Below are 19,544 nucleotides of genomic sequence, written 5' to 3' on the forward strand. Positions count from 1 at the left end.
TTTGCTCAGTCATCCATGCGAGTGAAATGTATGACTATGAGAATTTCGATGGAGCAGTACATGCACATGTAGTTTATTGTGAAAAGGGTGTTTCTTTCGTGAATGATAGTTTTTATACCCTCCACCATAGGATGGAGGTATATTAATTTTGTCATTCCGTTTGTAACACATCAACATATTGCTTTAAGACCCCATAAAGTATATATATTGTGGGTCGTGGTGAAATTCTGAGTCGATCTGAGCATGTCCATCCGTTCGTCCGTCTGTTGAAATCACGCTAACTTCCGAACGAAACAAGCTATCGACTTGAAACTTTGCACAAGTAGTTGTTATTGATGTAGGTCGGATGGTATTGAAAATGGACCATATCGGTCCACTTTTACGTATAGCCCCCATATAAACGGACCCCCAAATTTGGCTTGCAGACCCTCTAAGAGAAGCAAATTTCATCCGAGCCGGCTGAAATTTGGTACATGGTGTTGGTATATGGTCTCTAACACCCATGCAAAAATTGGTCCATATCGATCAATAATTGTATAGAGCCCCTATATAAACCGATCCCCCGATTTGGCTTTCTGAGCCTCTAAGGGAAGCAAATTTCATCCGATCCGGCTGAAATTTGGTACATGGTGTTAGTATATGGGCTTTAAAAACCATGCAAAAATTTGTCGACATCGGTCCATAATTATATATAGCCCCCATATAAACCGATCCCCAGATTTGGCTTGCGGAGCCTGAAAGAGAAGCAAATTTCATCCGATCCGGCTGAAATTTGGTACATGGTGTTGGTATATGTTCTCTAATGACCATGCAAAAATTGGTCCACATCGGCGCATAATTATATATAGCCCCCATATAAATGAGCAGAAGTTATCCGATCCGATTGAAATTTGGTACGTGGTGTTAGTATATTGTCTCTAACAACCATGCCAAAATTGGTCCATATCGGTCCATAATTATATATAGCCCCCATATAAGCCGATCGCCAGAGTTGACCTCCGGAGCCTCTTGGAAGACCAAAATTCATCTGATTCAGTTCTAATTTGGTACGTTGTATTTATATTTGGCCTCAAACATCCATGCAAAAATTGGTCGAAATCGGTCCATAATTATATATAGCCCCATCCCTAGATTTGACCTCCGGAGCCCCTTGGAAGAGCAAAATTCATCCGAATCGGTTGCAATTTGGTACATGATGTTAGTATATGGTATCCAACAACCATGCAGGAATTGGTTCATATCAGTCCATAATTATATATAGTCCCCATATAAACCTCCAAACGACCTCCCAATTTGGGGTCTTGGGCTTATAAAAACCGTAGTTTTTATCCAATTTGCCTGAAATTGGAAATCTAGAGGTATCTAAGAACCATCAAAAAGTGTATCGAAAATGGTGGCTTTCGGTCCATATTTTGGAATAGCCCCCATATGTATTTTAGTTCTTTGGCGTCTAGAAACTGTATTTACAATCCTATTTGCCTGAAATTGAAAATCAAGAGGTATTTTAGGACCACAAATTGGTGTGTCGAAAATGGTCTGTATCGGTCCAGGTTTTGGTATAGCTCCCATATGGACCGGTATCCCGATTTTAATTCTTGGGCGTTTAGAAACTGTATTTAAAATCCGATTAGCCTGAAATTATAAATCTAGAGGTATTTTGGGACCATAATGAGGTGTGTCGAAAATGGTCAGTATCAGTTCATTTTTTAGTGTAGCCCCATATAGACCGATCTCCCGATTTTATTTCTTGGGCTTATAGAATCCGTAGTTTTTATCCAATTTGCAAGAAATTGGAAATCTTGAGGTATTTTAAGACCACAAAATCGTGTGTCGAAAATGGGGCGTATCGGTCCATGTTTTGGTGTAGCCCTATGTAGACCGATCTTCCGATTTTACTTCATGGGCTTCTAGAATCCGTAGTTTTTATCAAATTTGCCAGAAATTGGAAGTCTTGAGGTATTTTAAGACCACAAAATCGTATGTCGAAAATGGGGCGTATCGGTCCATGTTTTGGTGTAGCCCCCATATAGACCGACTCCCGATTTTATTTCTTGGGCTTCTAGAATCCGTTATTTTTATCCAATTTGCCAGAAATTAGAGATATAGAGGTATTTTGGGACCATAAAGAGGTGTGTCGAAAATGGTCCGTATCGGTGGATGTTTTGGTATAGGCCCCTTATAGACTGATCGTAAAATCGGGAGGATTTTACTTCTTGGGTTTGTAGAATTCGTAGTTTTTAATTTGAATTCTAGAGGTATTTGAGAACCTTTAAGAGGTGTGTCGAAAATGATGAGAATTGGTCCATGTTTTGGTATAGCCCCCATATAGACCTACCTACCAAATTTATTTCTTGGGCTGCTAGAATCTGTAGTTTTCATCCACTTTTTCCGAAATTGGAAACCTAGGTATTTTAGGACCACATATATGTCAGCCAAATATTGTGTGTATCGAGCCATGTTTTAATATAGCCCCCATATAGACCGATCTCCCGATTTAACTTCTTGGGCTTCTAGAAACCGTAGTTTTTATCCGATTTGCCAGAGAATGTAAATAAAGGGTGATACGCTCAAAATTTGGTCAAGGGAAAACGTGTGTAAATCGGTGAAATCGTTTATTTAAAAAATCAAATTAAATTTCTTTTTCAAGTTCAATTAGAATAAAATTCAGGAAAAATATTCAGTTAGGCTTTCGCTTTTCCAAATCCGAATTGCCGGGCCTCACGCTTGACACCTTCCATCAGATTTTGTACAGCCACCTTGTCCACCTTCTTCGCCGCAGAAAGCCAGTTTGCCTTGAACTGCTGCTCGTCCTTAGTAGTTTTTTTGGTTTTCTTTAGGTTCCGCTTGACAATAGCCCAGTATTTCTCAATTGGGCAGAGCTCTGGCGTGTTGGGAGGGTTCTTGTCCTTGGGAACCACCTGCACGTTCTCGGCGGCCTTTTTACCGTAATGGCAATATGCCAAATCCGGCCAAAACAGTACGGAACAACCGTGTTTCTTCAGGAAAGGCAGCAGACGTTTATTCAAACACTCTTTCACGTAAATTTCTTGGTTGACCGTCCCGGAAGCTATGAAAATTCTGCTTTTCAAGCAACAGGTACAGATGGCTTGCCAAACCAGATATTTCTTTGCGAACTTTGACAGTTTTATGTGCTTGAAAATATCTGCTTTCCTTTTGCCGTATAAAACTCCTGTCCCGGAAGCTGCTTGTAGTCGGCTTTGACGTAGGTTTCGTCGTCCATTACCACGCAGTCAAACTTCATCAGCATCGTCGTGTACAGCCTCCGGGATCGCGCTTTGGTCGTCGTATTTTGTTTATCATCGCGATTTGGAGTCACTACCTTCTTGTAAGTCGATAGTCCGGCACGTTTTTTGGCTCGATGCACGGTTGTAGACGATACACCCAGCTTATTTGCGGCATCTCGGAGAGAGAGGTTAGGGTTTCGCTTGAAACTACCGGCAACTCTCTTTGTCGTCTCAGCGGCTTCCGGGTTTCGATTTCCCCCCGATCCAGACTTCCTGGCTGTCGACAAACGTTCCCCAAACACTTTAATTACATTTGTAACGGTTGATTTGGCAACTTTTAGCGATTTTGCCAGCTTTGCGTGCGAGTAGCTCGGATTTTCGCGATGCGCGAGCAAAATTTTGATACGCTGCACTTTTTGCTTGGACGGCATTTTGACAACTGAATAGTGAATTCCAAAATCAAAATAGGAGCAACATTCTACACACACACTCACCTTCAAAATGAGGGGTGTTCAGGTTTTTTAAATGAACAATTTAAAGAAATACGTCAAGTTTATATTGACCAAATTTTGACCGTATCACCCTTTATACTGGTATTTTAGACACTCAAAAATATGTCTGATGATTTCTCTAAAACTCAAACAAAATTGAAAAAGAAACTTATAAATCCAGAATCTGATCTAGTCTTCACAGGTAGAATCTTAAAATTTATCTTCGGGATGCGTACTGGTTGAACTGATCTGCTTGGGAGAATATTTGTCAGTAAATTCCCTGAAATTCTATATATTATCAAGTAACTCGCTACTGCGAAGAGTTTTCAATCAGTTTAAGATTCGGCCCGGCCGAACTTACTACTGTATGTACTTGTTTTTTTTTTTGTTTTGTTTTGTAGAGACATATATCATTCTTCAAATAGATTTTGTAAATACACTTTAATATTGATCATGCCAAAAACAACACCCTAAAATAGAAATCAGATTATATAAAAATATAAAACATGAAAAAATATGAAATAAATGAGATATTACATTATGCATCATAAATACTACTACGAGTCAGACAGTGTTTTATGGTACTTGTGTTGCGACCACATTAAAATTTAATATGTGTGAAAATTACTACATATATTGTTTGCGATTTATTTTGTGTCCTAAAGATATAGAAATTTTAAAAAATAGGAAATATTTCTTTTTTTTCATAAATAAATTGGTTTTCATTATTTACAAAGTAATAAAATAATTTAAGAAAATTGCAGAGACCGACAAGAAGGAATATAGCTACTCTAGGGATAATTACAGGGGAATAAACTGGGACATTCTGCAGCAATTAAAGGATGAATATTTTGCTGTTATCTTTTCGGCAACACTGGTTTAAGCATCTGACATACGAGGGCGGTTCGGACACTTCTTAGCCTATCAATGAAAGAGAATAGTTAGTTTTTCAAAAATATTTTTATTTTTCAATATAATCTCCTGAAACTTGAATACACTTAGTCCAACGCTTTTCTAGCAATTCTATCCCTTGATTAAAATAGTTTTTCTCAAGGTCTTCAAAATAGTGGTTTACAACTGTAATTGCACCTTCATTTGAGATAAAACGCTTGCCAGCAAGGATTTTTTTAGATTTGGGAACAAATAAAAGTCACTGGGAACTAAGTCAGGAGAATAAGGTGGGTGTTCAAGCAACTCGTACTTTAATTCGTTGATTTTAGCAAATGTTAAAACACTCTTGTGCGCTGGTGCGTTGTCTTGATGAAAAATTATTTTTTGTGTAGTAAGCTAGGACGTTTTTCTCGAATTTGTAAATTTAATTGATCCAAAAGGTTGCAATAGTACTCTGACTTTATTGTTGTACCCTTTTGCAGATAGTCAATCAATAATGTAATCCATCGACTTAAATAAATAAATAAATAAAATACCTTTGAAGTCCCAAAAACCCGTTGCCATAACCATACCAACCGATTGAATTGTTTTTGCCTCATTTGGGGCACTTCTTCCAGCTTCAGTCCATTGTTTGAATTGTTCTTTTGTCTCTGGAGTATAGTGGTGGATCCATGTCTTATCAACAGTTACGAAACGACACTTAAAATCCATTTTATTTCGCTTAAAACTATCCAAACAAGCTTGAGAAATGTTCATTCTTATGCGTTTTTGATCGACTGTTAACAAATGCGGCACCCATTTTGCAGAAAGCTTTTTCATCTGTAGCTCTTCATGCAAAATTAAATGGACTCGATCATTTGAGATGCCCATGATATTAGCAATTTCACACACTTTTATTCGTCGATCATTTAATACCATATCATGCACTTTGGCTACAATTTCTGTTGTTGTTGCTGTTTTTGAACGTCCACTACGTGGTTCATCTTCAATGCTTGTACGACCACGTTTAAATTCAGCAACCCAATTTTTTATTGTTGCATATGAAGGAGCACTTTCCCCTAACACATTCACCATATCATTATGAATTTCTTGTCCCGATAAACCTTTTTTATGTAAATATTTAATGACAGCAACAATTGCTCATTTTTCCATTTTAAAACAAGTAAGGAAAGTCTAAAGTCGGGCGGGGCCGACTATATTATACCCTGCACCACTTTGTAGATCTAAATTTTCGATACCATATCACATCCGTCAAATGTGTTGGGTGCTATATATAAAGGTTTGTCCCACATACATACATTTAAATATCACTCGATTTGGACAGAATTTGATAGACTTTTACAAAATCTATAGACTCAAAATTTAAGTTGGCTAATGCACAGGGGTGGAACACAATTTTAGTAAAAAACAAGTAAGGAAAGTCTAAAGTCGGGCGGGGCCGACTATATTATACCCTGCACCACTTTGTAGATCTAAATTTTCAATACCATATCACATCCGTCAAATGTGTTGGGTGCTATATATATAAAGGTTTGTCCCAAATACATACATTTAAATATCACTCGATTTGGACAGAGTTTGATAGACTTTTACAAAATCTATAGACTCAAAATTTAAGTCGGCTAATGCACTAGGGTGGAACACAATGTTAGTAAAAAAATATGGGAAACGTTTAAATCTGAAGCAATTTTAAGAAAACTTCGAAAAAGTTTGTTTGTGATTTATCACTCGATATAAAATTTGGCACACTTGACTGTAGTACTAATTGTTCTTATTGTGCAAAATTTTAAGCAAATTAGGGTAAAACTCTGGCTTCTGGGGCCATATAAGTCCATATCGGGCGAAATATATATATGGGAGCTATATCTAAATCTCAACTGATTTCTGCCAAAATCAATAGGGATCTATTCTGAGCCAAAACACATACTTGTGCCAAATTTGAAGTCGATTGGACTAAAACTGCGACCTAGACTTTGATTACAAAAATGTGTTCACGGACAGACGGACATCGCTATATCGACTCAAGAGCCCACCCTGAGCATTTTTGCCAAAGACACCCTGTGTCTATCTCGTCTCCTTCTGGGTGTTGCAAACATATGCACTAACTTATAATACCCTGTTCCACAGTGTGGAGCAGGGCATAAAAATAAGATTAAGGGACTTGTAAGTTATATGAAAAGATGATGTACAGTGGGAGAAAATGATATGCCAAGGATATTAAATAATTGTGAGATAGTCGTATATGCTGATGACACATTAATATTTGCTGATGGTGAATCACCGGAACTGTGTGAAAAATACTTGAAGGATGACTAAAAAAATGTAAATGATTGGTTAAAAATGAATAAACTAAAATTAAACGAAAAAAAGTAAGGGCGGGGCCGACTATATTATACCCTGCACCACTTTGTAGATCTAAATTTTCAATACCATATCAAATCCGTCAAATGTGTTGGGGCTATATATAAAGGTTTGTCCCAAATACATACATTTAAATATCACTCGATTTGGACAGAGTTTGATAGACTTTTACAAAATCTATAGACTCAAAATTTAAGTCGGCTAATGTACTAGGGTGGAACACAATGTTAGTAAAAAAATATGGGAAACGTTTAAATCTGAAGCAATTTTAAGGAAACTTCGAAAAAGTTTATTTATGATTTATCGCTCGATATATATGTATTAGAAGTATAGGAAAATTAGAGTCATTTTTACAACTTTTCGACTAAGCAGTAGCAATTTTACAAGGAAAATGTTGGTATTTTGACCATTTTTGTCGATATCAGAAAAACATTTATATGGGAGCTATATCTAAATCTGAACCGATTTCAACCAAATTTGGCACACATAGCAACAATACTAATTCTACTCCCTGTGCAAAATTTTAACTAAGTCGGAGTTAAAAATTGGTCTCTGTGGGCATATGAGTGTAAATCGGCCGAAAGCTATATATGGGAGATATATCTAAATCTAAACCGACTTCAACCAAATTTGGCACGCATAGTTACAATGCTAATTCTACTCTCTGTGCAAAATTTCAACTAAATCGGAGCAAAAAATTGTCCTCAATGGTCATATGAGTGTAAATCGGGCGAAAGCTATATATGGGAGCTATATCTAAATCTGAACCGATTTCAACCAAATTTAACACGCATAGCTACAATGCTAATTCTACTCCCTGTGCAAAATTTCAACCAAATTGGGGTAAAACTCGGGCTTCTGGGACCGTATTAGTCCATATCGGGCGAAAGATATATATGGGAGCTATATCTAAATCTGAACCGATTTCAATAAAATTTGGCACACTTGAAAAACATATATATGGGAGCTATATCTAAATCTGAACCGATTTCAACCAAATTTGGCACACATAGCAACAATACTAATTCTACTCCCTGTGCAAAATTTTAACTAAGTCGGAGTTAAAAATTGGTCTCTGTGGGCATACGAGTGTAAATCGGCCGAAAGCTATATATGGGAGATATATCTAAATCTAAACCGACTTCAACCAAATTTGGCACGCATAGCTACAATGCTATTCTTCTCCCTGTGCAAAATTTCAATTAAATCGGAGTAAAAGATTGGCCACAGTGGTCATATGAGTGTAAATGGGGCGAACGATATATATGGGAGCTATATCTAAATCTGAACCGATTTCAACCAATTTTGCACGCATAGCTAAAATGCTAAATCTACTCCCTGTGCAAAATTTCAACCAAATTGGGCCAAAACTCTGGCTTTTAGGACCATATTAGTCCATATCGGGCGAAAGATATATGTGAGCTATATCTAAATCTGAAACGATTTCTATCAAATTTTGCACACCCGACTACACTACTAATTGTACTCGTAGTGCAAAATTTCAACCAAATTCGGCCAAAAATCTGTCTTCTGGGCCCATATAAGTCCATATCGGGCGAAAGATATATATGGGAGCTATATCTAAATCTAAACCGATTTCAATCAAATTTTGCACACTTGACTATACTACTAAGTGTTATGTTTGTACAAAATTTTAAGCAAATCGCTATAAAACTCTGGCTGCTGGGTTCATATTAGTGCATATCGGGCGAAAGATATATATGGGAGCTATATCTAAATCTGAACCGATTTCTTCCAAAATCAATAGGGTTCTATTCTGACCCAAATTAGGAACATGTGCCAAATTTGAAGGCGATTGGACTTAAATTGCGACCTAGACTTTGATCACAAAAATGTGTTCACAGACTGACGGACGGACAGACGGACATTGTTATATCGACTTAGGGGCCCACCCTTAGCATTATTGCCAAAGACACCATGTGTCTATCTCGTCTCCTTCTGGGTGTTGCAAACATATGCACTAAATAACTTATAATACCCTGTGTGGCGCAGGGTATAAAAATTGCGGATGCGTCTTTTTTGAACACTTGTTGCCAGATCGAAGTAAAATTTAACATGTGTTCATAACAGAGATGGAAGTTTCCAAAACACTTAACATTTTTCTGTTTATACCGCGCTTTTTGTGCTAGGCTAAGAAGTTTCCGAACTGCCTTCGTACGCTTCGAATTTTGTTTTTCATATAAAACTTTCAATTTTTTCAGGATTTGGATGGAATTTTCAATTTTATGAGGGTGGTCATGAATTAAGCTCTTTTTCGCACTAGGACGCGTAACAAATTTTTCATATAAAAATTTCATTTCTTTAAGGATTTTGATGCAATTTTCGATTTTTTGGTGGAGGTCATGAATTAACCTCTTTTTCGCTCTAGGTTAGGTTAGGTGGCAGCCCGATGTATCAAGCTCACATAGAACATTCAGTCCACCACAATGGTGAACTTCTCTTTATTACTGAGTGCTGCCCGATTCCATGTTGAGTTCAATGACAAGGTACCTCCTTTTTATAGCACACACAGAAAGGTCACCAGCATTACTGAGGTGGGATAATCCACCGCTGAAAGACATTTTGGTGTTCGGTCGAAGCAGGAATCGAACCCACGACCTTGTGTATGCAGGGCGGGCATGCTAACCATTGCACCACGGTGGCTCCCCATGGTGCATAGATTAGGAGGTATGGCCCACAAAATTTTTGGTTGGTGGTCATAACTTAGGCACCTTTCGCTCTAGGACGATTAGTTTAGGGATATGAGCAAAACAAGTTTTTCATATAAAAATTTCAATTTGTTCAGGATTTGGATGGAATTTTCGATTTTTTGGGGGAGGTCATGAATTAAGCTCCTTTCCAATTTCGGAGTGAAGATCAGACAGAAGAGAAAAGTCACAGTTTGGTGCTGGTGGCAACACTTCTTTAACGACGATGCAAATCTTAACGAAACTTTGAATAGGGTGCGCTACCGTTAGCTGATATTCATCTTTATCTATCTATCTATCTTTATCTTTAAATCTTAAATCATTTAAATTAAAATTTTAATACAGACCTCATTTATCGAATTTAAAGTCTTTGCCAGTAATATATTAATAAAGCTATTCACGTACAAATAAATGCCAGTTTAAAAATCTAAATTATAACAGATAGTTCAAAGTAAAAAATAGATTCTTAATTAAACAAGTAAGGAAAGTCTAAAGTCGGGCGTGGCCGACTATATTATACCCTGCACCACTTTGTAGGTCTATATTTTCGATACCATATCACATCCGTCAATTGTGTTGGGGGCTATATATAAAGGTTTGTCCACAAATACATACATTTAAATATCACTCGACGAAAGATATATATGGGAGCTATATCTAAATCTGAACCGATTTCTTCCAAAATCAATAGGGTTCTATTCTGACCCAAATTACATGTGCCAAATTTGAAGGCGATTGGACTTCAATTGAGACCTAGACTTTGATCACAAAAATGTGATCAGACGGACGGACAGACGGACATCGCTATATCGACTCAAGAGCCCACCCTGAGCATTATTGCCAAAGACATCATGTATCTATCTCGTCTCCTTCTGGGTGTTACAAACATATGCACTAACTTATAATACCCTGTTCCACAGTGTGGCGCAGGGTATAAAAAATAAAAATAAACCAAAAATGCAAAATTTTCACAATAAGTCTTACTCGATATTTGTAGTGTTTTATCTTTAATCGAAATATTCAATATATTTGTGAATTTAAAGACGATTTCTTTGATTTAAATTTTACTTTGCTTTAAGGGAAATTTTCCTAAGTTCGACGACATACAACTTTAACGGAAGAATGCAAATCTGCAGTATTAGTGTCCTAAGTTTCATGAACTGAAGATTATAAACTTTATTTTAATTTAAATTTCATTATTTTTAAGAAATTTGTCCTTAACACTGTGTAAGCAGTGTGTCCTAAAATTTAGGCTGCATACTCTTTCATATTATATCAAAATTTTTTTCAGTGTACGTATGCAATTTAGATTTTATAAACCTGTTGCCAAATCTCTTTTAAGTTAATAAAAGCAAAAATTATATGATTTTGTTCCTCTTCCTTTTCCTGACACTCGTTGTTTAATCGTTACATGGAGCTATGTTCTATGAAAAATAATTGTTTCCGCACTACCCCAGCTTGACACGTGTGGCACTTTGCATACAAATATCTAATATTATTTAGAAACCGATATTTTCCAACAATATTGCGTTTATATGGAAAATTGCATTTCATTATAAATCAAATAAAATCAGTTGGTGTACCATAATCAAAACCACAAAAAGTTCATGGAAATTAGATCAAATGAAAATAGTCCATAGTTTTAATGAAATTTCACATTGAAACATATTGAGCGAGTCAAATACGAATATATAATAATACCACTCAAATATGAAAACACTGGAAGTCGAAATTGAAGAAATAAATTAGCTTATCTCAATACTTATAAACCGATGTCTATAAATATACCCTGAATCTTATATACCCAAGGTCGTCACCACAAATTAATATCCAACAAAATTTTGGAGAACATTTTATCAAAAAACCTACAAAAACTAAAACAAATTTTATTTTGTCAATATTTTATTTCTATTGAAAATTTTGCAAAATCTTATTTCATTAAATTTTTTTTGGGGGAAATTTTCCAAAAACAAATCTTATTTGGTCAATATTTTATTTCTATAGCAAATTTTGTCAAAATGTTCCATTGAAAATTTTGCCAAATTTTTTTCTATAGAAAATTTTGTCAAAATTTGTTATCTAGGAAACTTTTGTTGTTTCTTTCTAAGAAAATTTTGTTTTTTTATACAAAATTTTGTTAATTGTTTATACCCTTCAACATACACAGAAAAAAATATCACCAAAATATTTCCAATTAAAAAGTTAATTGAAGTTGAAATTTTTTTCAATTAATAAATTAATTGGTACAATTAACTTTTTAATCAAGATAGAAACATTAAGTTAATTTAGTCAATGATTGAAAATTTTAAAATTTTTAATTAAAAAGTTAATTGATACAATTAACTTTTAATCAAATTCGGAAGACTAAGTCAGTTATAAAAGTGATTAAATTTTTGATTAATTTTTTTTTTTCAAACAATGAATTGTCAATCCAACTAAAAATTCTAAGCCAATTCAGAATGTAATTGAAAATAGTTACCTTTGTTTAATTACTAAATTAATTGAGTTTTGCAATCAACATCAATTAAGTTTTTAATTGAATCAATTAAAAACTTAATTGAAATTTGGTAACGAAATCAATTAATTTTTTAATCAAGAATTTTTTCTATGCCCAATTAAAACTGTGATTGATACTATCATTTTCGTGATTGAAGACATTTCAATTAAAAAATTAATTGGATCAATTAATTTCGTGATTGAATCAGAAAAATTTTTTTTTTGTGTAGGATGGGGGTATATTAACTTTGTCATTCCGTTTGTTACACATCGAAATATTGCTCTAAGACCCCATAAAGTATATACATTCTGGACCGTGGTGAAATTCTGAGTCGATCTAAACATGTCGGTCCGTCCCACAGTGGTTCCAAATCGTTTTTATACCCTCCACCATAGGATGGGGGTATATTAACTTTGTCATTCCGTTTGCAACACATCGAAATATTGCTCTAAGACCCCATAAAGTATATATATTCTGGGTCGTGGTGAAATTCTGAGTCGATCTGAGCATGTCCGTCCGTCCGTCCGTCCGTCTGTTGAAATCACGCTAACTTCCGAACGAAACAAGCTATCGACTTGAAACTTGGCACAAGTAGTTGTTGTTGATGTAGGTCGGATGGTATTGCAAATGGGCCATATCGGTCCACTTTTACGTATAGCCCCCATATAAACGGACCCCCAAATTTGGATTGCGATTGCTCTAAGAGAAGCAAATCTCATCCGATCCGGCTGAAATTTGGCACATGGTTTTAGTATATGGTATCTAACAACCATGCAAAAATTGGTTCATATCGGTCCACTTTTACGTATAGCCCCCATATAAACGGACCCCCAAATTTGGCTTGCGATTGCTCTAAGAGAAACAAATTTCATCCGATTCGGCTGAAATTTGGTACATGGTGTTAGTATGTGGTCTCTTACAACCACGCAAAAATTGGTTCACATCGGTCCATAATTATATATAGCCCCCATATAAATCGATCCCCAGATTTGTCCTCCGGAGCCTCTTGGAGGAGCAAAATTTATCCGATCCGGTTGAAATTCGGAACATGGTGTTAGAATGTGGTCTCTAACAAACACGCAAGAATTGGTCCATATCGGTCCATAATTATATATAGCCCCCATATAAACCGTTCCCCAGATTTGATCTCCGTTGCCTCTTGGAGGAACAAAATTCATCCGATCCGGTTGAAATTTGCAACGTGATGTTAGTATAAGGCCGCTAATAACCATGTCAAAATTGGTCCATATCGGATCCCCAATCACACAAAAATTGGTCCATATCGGTTCATAATCGTGGTTGCCACTCGAGCCAAAAATAATCTACCAAAATTTAATTTTTATAGAAAACATTGTCAAAATGTTATTTCTGTAGAAAATTTTGTCAAAATTTTATTTCTATAGAAAATTTTTTCAAAATTTTATTTCTATAAAAAATTTTGTTAAAATTTTATTTCTATAAAAATTTTGTCAAAATTTTATTTCTATAGAAAATTTTGTCAAAATTTTATTTCTATAGAAAATGCTGTCAAAATTTTATTTCTATAGAAACTTTAAACTTATTTATATACGTATTTAATCGGCCTTTTTTAGTTTAGGACGTTTTAAGATACCTTGCCATCGGCAAGTGTTACCGCAACCCAAATAATTCGATTGTGGATGACATTCTTCAGTAGAAGTTTCTACGCAATCCATGGTGGAGGGTACATAAGCTTCGGCCTGGCCGAACTTACGGCCGTATATATTTGTTTTTATCAACATAATTTTTTCTGTTTGTGAAAGCTGAAGTGTTTTCCTCTAAATCATCGAAATCGGTTCAAAATTGCGGAGTTGACAGCTAAAACAAAATCTCATACCCCTGAGGTGACCAATTGTCAACGCCTACAGGTCAGCCCGTGGACCCACTAGGGACCCACAAATTCGCAATCCTGGAGCAAAATACTTCAGCTTCCACACACAGAAAAATTTATGTTGATATCTTTATCCGTTCAAAAGTTACAGAGTTATTTCCAAAAAAGCGATTTGGAACCACTGTGCGTCCGTCCGTCTGTTGAAATCACGCTAACTTCCGAACGAAATAAGCTATCGACTTGAAACTTGGCATAAAGAGTTATAATTGATGTAGGTCGAAAGATGTTGCAAATGGGCCATATTGGAGCACTTTTACGCATAGCCCCCATATAAACCGACCCACAGATTTGGCTTGCGGAGCCTCTTCGAAAAGCAAATTTCATCCGATACGGTTGAAATTTTGTACGTGGTGTTAGTCTACGGTCTCTAACAACTATGGAAAAATTGCTCCATATCGGTCCATAATGATATAACATATAGCCCCAATATAAACCGATCCCTAGATTTGACCTCCGGAGTCTTTTGGAAGAGTAAATTTCATCCGATCCGGTTGAAATGTTGTACGTGGTGCTAGTCTATGATCTCTAACAACCGTGGAAAAATGTGTCCATATCGGTCCATAGTTATGTATAGCCCCCATATAAACCGATCCCCAGATTTGAACTCCGCAGCTTCTAGGAGGAGTAAAATTCATTCAATTCGCTTGAAATTTGGTACATTGTGCTAGTATAAGACCGCTAACAATCATGCAAAGCCTGGTTCATATTAGTCTATACTTATATAGCCCCCAGATAAACCAATCCCCAATCACACAAAAATTTGTCCATATCGCTTCAAAATATATAAAGCAACCCCGATATTTCAATTCTGGCTCTCTAATTGCAGCGCAGAACTTCATACCCGATCGTAATTATTTGTAGACCTCCCTATATATCATATACCGATCAAGAACTGAATTATCAACTTATTTAATCGTTTTTATAACCTCCACCATAGGATGATGGGTATATTAACTTTGTCATTCCGTTTGTAACACATCGAAATATTGCTCTAAGACCCCATAAAGTGAATTCTGGGTCGCGGTGCCATATCAGTCCATAACTATATATAGCCCACATATAAACCATTCTCCAGATTTGACCTCCGGAGCTTCTTGGAGGAGCAAAATTCATCCGATCCGGTTGAAACTTAGTATGTGGTGTTAGTTTATGGTCTCTAACAACCATGCTAAAATTTGTCCATATCAGTCTATAGTTATATATAGCCGATCGCCAATCACAAAAAAATTGGTCCATATCGGTTCATAATCATGGTTGCCACTGGAGGCAAAAATAATCTACCAAAATTTTATTTCTATAGAAAATTTTGTCAAAATTTTATTACTATAGAAAATTTTCTCAGAATTTTATTTCTATAGAGAATTTTGTCAAGGTTTTATATCTACAAAAAATGTTGTCAAATTTTTTTTCTATAGAAAATTTTGTCAACATTTTATTTTTATAGAAAATTTTATCAAATTTTTTTTCTATAGAAAATTTTGTCAAAATTTTATGTGTAAAGAAAATTTTATCAAAATTTCATTTTTATAGAAAATTTTTTAAAAAATGTATATCTATAGAAAATTTTGTTAAAATTTTATTTGTATAGGAAATTTTGTCAAAATTTTATTTCTATAGAAAATTTTGTCAAAATTTTATTTCCATAGAAAATTTTGTCAAACTGAATTATGTACGTATCGTCCTTTTTTTATACCCTCCACCATAGGATGGGGGGTATATTAACTTTGTCATTCCGTTTGTAGCACATCGAAATATTGCTCTAAGACCCCATAGAGTATATATATATTCTGGGTCGTGGTGAAATTCTGAGTCGATCTGAGCATGTCCGTCCGTCCGTCCGTCTGTTGAAATCACGCTAACTTCGGAAACAAGCTATCGACTTGAAACTTGGCCCAAGTAATTGTTATTGATGTAGGTCGGATGGTATTGCAAATGGGTTATACGGTCCACTTTTACGTATAGCCCCCATATAAACGGACCCCCAAATTTGGCTTGAGAGGCCTCTAAGAGAAGCAAATTTATTTAAAATAGGTTCACATCGGTCCATAATTATATATAGCCCCCATATAAACCGATCCCAAGATTTGGCTTTCGGATCCTCTAAGAGAAGCAAATTTCATCCGATCCGGCTGAAATTTGGTACATGGTGTTAGTATATGGTCACTAACAACCATGCAAAAATTGGTCCATATCGGTCCATAATTATATAAAGCCCCCATATAAACCGATCACCAGATTTGACCTTCGGAGCCTCTTGGTAGACCAAAATTTATCTGATGCAGTTGAAATTTGGTACGTGATGTTAATATATGGCCTCAAACACCCATGCAAAAATTGGCCGATATCGGTACATATTTATATATAGGCCCCATATAAACCGATCCCCAGATTTGACCTCCGGTGCCTTTTGGAGAAGCAAAATTCGTCCGATCTGGTTGAAATTTGGTACGTGGTGGTAGTATATGATATTTAACAACCATGTGAGTTGAAATTTGTGGATAACAGTCTTTCGTAGAAGTTTCTACGCAATCCATGGTGGAGGGTACATAAGATTCGGCCTGGCCGAACTTACGGCCGTATATACTTGTTTTAGTTTAATATATACCACTTATGGACGAACTTACAATTTAGTAGACGGCATTAGGAAGTTTTAAGATACCTTGCCATCGGCAAGTGTTACCACAACCCAAGTAATTCGATTGTGGATGACAGTATTTAGTAAAAGTTTCTACGCAATCCATGGTGGAGGGTACATAAGCTTCGGCCTAGCCGAAGTTAGGGCCGTATATACTTGTTTTTTTCTAATATATACCACGTATGGACTAACTTACAATTTAGAAGACGATGTTAAAAAGTTTTTAGATACCATAACCCAAATAATTCGACTGTGGATGTTAGCCTTTAGAATAAGTTTCTACGCAATGAACCTATTCATTAATCCCTTTAATTCCAATTATCCATAAGATTCAGCTTGGATGCTCTGCCTGTTCTTTTTTTAGAGAATTCCATATTGACGTAAGCATTAATGTCCCTCAATTTTCAACATTACTGCATACAGAATTTTGCACAAATCCGATTTCCAGTTGTGATGTGAAAACTCTAGGTAAAATCCCACATGAGAATATTTTCAATGTGAAACACAATACACATGGAAATGAGTTTATAAAAGCCTTGGTTGCTGAATTTGTATGCAAAATTAGATTACCCCATACGAATGGACTGTTGATGGTATTTTTTTTTTTAAATTTTGTGGCTATTATTGTGATGGTAAATCTAAATGCAATTAAATACAGAGAACAATAAAATAAAACGCAATATTTATTAAAAAAAATACGAGAACCTCATAAGTTATATGACGCCGAAGTTATTTTAAATCAGTTTGTGTTTTGTTAAAGTATACATGTTATATTCTTTACTACACTCAAAAGAAATAAACCCTGTAGGGCCCTAAAACAATTTATATCTATTTTAGTTCATGGAAGTTTCCTTGACTTTAATAAGTTGGCTCAATGAACGTTGGCTAACTTAACTTAAAAGAGGTACAAAATTATGCAAAAATGAAGCACACAAATTTACTAAATTCGTATATCCCAAAAACTACTGCAGAATTTCTTAGCATTCAAGTGATGTCAGATTGTCTGCTGTCATCACTTTATAACCTTCAATAATTGTTTTAAAAGTTTTTTTTTTATACCTCCAAACAGACAACTTCAATGTTGGACTACAGTGGTCCTGGTTAGGTTAGGTATAGTGGCAGCCCGATATTTCAGGCTCACTTAGACTATTCAGTTCACTGTGATACCACAGTGGTGAACTTCTCTCTTATCACTGAGTGCTGGCCGATTCTATGTAAAGCTCAATGATAAGAGACCTACTTTTTATACCTGAGTCCGAACGGCGTTCCACATTGCAGTGAAACCACTTAGAGAAGCTTTGAAATACTCAGAAATGTCAACAGCATTACTGAGGTGGGAAAATCCACCGCTGAAAGTGTTTGGTCGAAACTGGGTTCGAACCCACGACCCTGTGTATAAAAGGCGGGCAAGCTAACCATTGCACCACGCTGGCTCCCCTGGTCCTGGTTGTGATAAAGCCCCCATATACGAGGGCAGTTCGGAAACTTCTTAGCATAGCACAAAAAGCGCGGTATAAACAGAAAAAAGTTAGGTGTTTTGGAAACTTCCATATCTGTTATGAACACATGTTAAATTTTGTTTCGATCTGGCAACTCCTTTATATAGAAACAGGTGCTCAAAAAAGACGCATTCGCAATTTTTTAACACTGGAAAACTTATAAATGCGCCCTGCCATTAAATATTTACATAAAAAAGGTTTATCGGGACAAGAAATTCATAATGATATGGTGAATGTGTTAGGTGAAAGTGCTCCTTCATATGCAAAAATAAAAAATTGGGTTGCTGAATTTAAACGTGGTCGTACAAGCATTGAAGATGAACCACGTAGTGGACGTTCAAAAACAGCAACAACAACAGAAATTGAAGCCAAAGTGCATGATATGGTATTAAATGATCGACGAATAAATGTGCGTGAAATTGCTAATATCATGGGCATCTCAAATGATCGAGTCCATTTAATTTTGCATGAAGAACTACAGATGAAAAAGCTTTCTGCAAGATGGGTGCCGCATTTGTTAACAGTCGATCAAAAACTCATAAGAACGAACATTTCTCAAGCTTGTTTGGATCGTTTTATGCGAAATAAATGGATTTTAAGCGTCGTTTCATAACTGCTGATGAGACATGGATCCACCACTATACTCCAGAGACAAAAGAACAATCCAAACAATAGACTGAAGCTGAAGGAAGTGCCCCAAAGAGGGCAAAAACAATTCAATCGGCTGGTAAGGTTATGGCAACGGTTTTTTGGGACTTCAAAGGTATTTTATTGATTGACTATCTGCAAAAGGGTAAAACAATAAATTCAGATGTACAAATTCGAGAAAAACGTCCTGACTTACAAAAAAAAAAAAAACATTTTTCATCAAGACATCGCACCATCGCACAAGAGTCAATGGCTAAAATCAACGAATTAAAGTACGAGTTGCTTGACCACCCACCTTATTATCCTGATTTAGCTCCCAGTGACTTTTACTTGTTCCCAAATCTAAAAAAAAATCATTGCTGGCAAGCGTTTTACCTCAAATGAAGATGCAATTACAGTTGTAAACCACTATTTTGAAGACCCTGAGGCAAACTATTTTAATCAAGGGATAGAATTGCTAGAAAGGCGTTGGACTAAGTGTATTGAAGTTTCAGGAGATTATATTGAAAAATAAAAATATTTTTGAAAAACTAACTATTCTCTTTCATTGATACGCTAAGAAGTTTCCGAACCGCCCTCTTAAGGCTTATATTTCACTTCACCGACTTCTAGATACCTTAATTTGTATACCCCACGCCATACTTTGCAATAAGGTATTAT

At 35.8% G+C, this 19,544-nt stretch overlaps 1 protein-coding gene across 1 annotated transcript in view; it reads right to left on the minus strand.

Annotated features, from left to right (window-relative positions):
- Dop2R (dopamine D2-like receptor) overlaps nucleotides 1–19,544 on the minus strand; it is a 182,248-nt gene that overhangs the window by 72,999 nt on the left and 89,705 nt on the right. The gene's annotated exons all lie outside the window — the stretch shown is intronic.

This window comes from Haematobia irritans, chromosome 3 (genome assembly GCF_050003625.1).
Source record: "Haematobia irritans isolate KBUSLIRL chromosome 3, ASM5000362v1, whole genome shotgun sequence".
Taxonomy (NCBI): Eukaryota; Metazoa; Arthropoda; class Insecta; order Diptera; family Muscidae; genus Haematobia; species Haematobia irritans.